Raw genomic sequence first — 1735 nt, forward strand, 5'->3', positions numbered from 1 at the left:
GGGGTGGCCGGTGGGCAAAGGGGCGGGCGCGGCGGGGAGCAGCGGGCAGCGAGAGCGCCGCGGCAGTTTCGGGAACTTTGGAGAGGTCCCAGTCCCGTACACCTCCCGGCCGGGACCAGCGACGCGCCTCGCAGAGCCGGGCCGGCGCGCGGGGTTGGCCCGTGGCGCGTCCCGGCCACCCGATATGCCTGCGCGCTCAGGGTTCCCGCGTCTTCCGCGGCCACTAGGGGTGGGGGTAGGGGTGGGGTTTGGGCCTTGCGTCCTTGAGCTGGGAGAGCTTGAGGTCGTAAACCAACCCTCTCCCCAAGACACACACGCGGACATGCACACGCACACCCTCCCCACGCGATTGCTGGGCTCCTCCACCTTCCCCGAGTCTCGGGCTTCTCTCCTGGGCATTCCCTCTCGGCCTCCCTCTGCTTGGTAAAAAGTGAGTTCGGTGTGTGTCGTTCGCGTGGCTGTCATTAAGGCGGTCTGTCATTGTGCGGGCTGAATCAGTGGCCCTTTGTGCGCTCAGCTGTATGGTAATGCAGACAGCACCTGCTCCCTCCACAATGCGCGGAGAAAGAGCTCCCCTCCGCGCGCGCCGCGGCCTCTGCAACAATGTGCGGCACATGTTCTTCAGACCCCGCAGCCCGGCTCCCCTCCCACCACCTTTCCACAGCCGTCACCTTACTAGGGTTTGCATGCCCATCAGACACTAGAACTTTTGTTTTCATTTTTTAAAAGGAAATGAGTTTGTTGCTGCGAGCACACGTATAACTCAATGAATTATCTAAATTGCTCTCATTCTTACAGGGGATAGACAAGTAAGTTGGGCATAGACTCCTGCTTTGGCGTCTAGCTTTGAGCTGGGCATGCGTGTCCTGGCCTCTTTCCATCCCTGCCTGCTCCCCCTTGGCCACCCCCCCCACACACACACACACACACACACGCACACACCTCTAAGGCAGTTTCATTAGGATGCAAGGTGTGAGTGCTGGGGCAAATGCCTGTGATCACAGCGTGGCCCCGAGAGTGAGCCATACTGTCCTCCCTGTAGGCATGTCATGGCCACCTCATTGGTGAGAGTGCACTGTCATGGCAGAACAGGGCTTTCACGCAGGCAGATGGAGTGATCACAAGGCATGTAATGCAAGTGGCGAGGAAACCCGCAAGCAGCAAGTACAATCCCTGGCAACAGCAACCTAGGAAACACCTTCCAAAGTCACCACAGGCAGTACCACGGGCTCTTAGGCCACTGGCCCGGGGATTCTGTGCTCCTTTTCAGGGAACATAGCCTGTCTCCTGCTGCCTATCCCCAAATACTTGTGAAGTTCCAGGAGCATGCGGGTTTCCCCAGCTGCCTCCAGGAAAGGCGGAGTTAACCCAATAGAGACCATCTGATGTCTTAGGCTGAGGTGAGAAGGACAGGCTTAGATGACACCGGAACCCCTCCTGTTCAAATCTGAACAAATGGAGGTTTCAAAAGATGTGGCCACCCCACGAAGGTGGCCAGCCCGGCCGGCTGCCCTTAAGGCGGGACCAGCTCAAATCACAATTTAATTGTTGGGACCCTCTCTTCACTAGGTCAGTGTTTCCTCCCAAAGCTGATTTCCCAGAAGTCTGCTCCTTATTATACAGCACGCAGGCTTGGGAGCACAAGTGAGTTCTGGGAGCTTGGGAGAAGAGGGAGAGGGTGTCCCGTCAGGACTCAGAACCTCTGCCTGTGAGACTGAGCATAGATTTCAGCAGG

Source organism: Tupaia chinensis, unplaced genomic scaffold (assembly GCF_000334495.1).
Source record: "Tupaia chinensis unplaced genomic scaffold, TupChi_1.0 Scaffold000132_1, whole genome shotgun sequence".
Classification (NCBI taxonomy): Eukaryota; Metazoa; Chordata; class Mammalia; order Scandentia; family Tupaiidae; genus Tupaia; species Tupaia belangeri.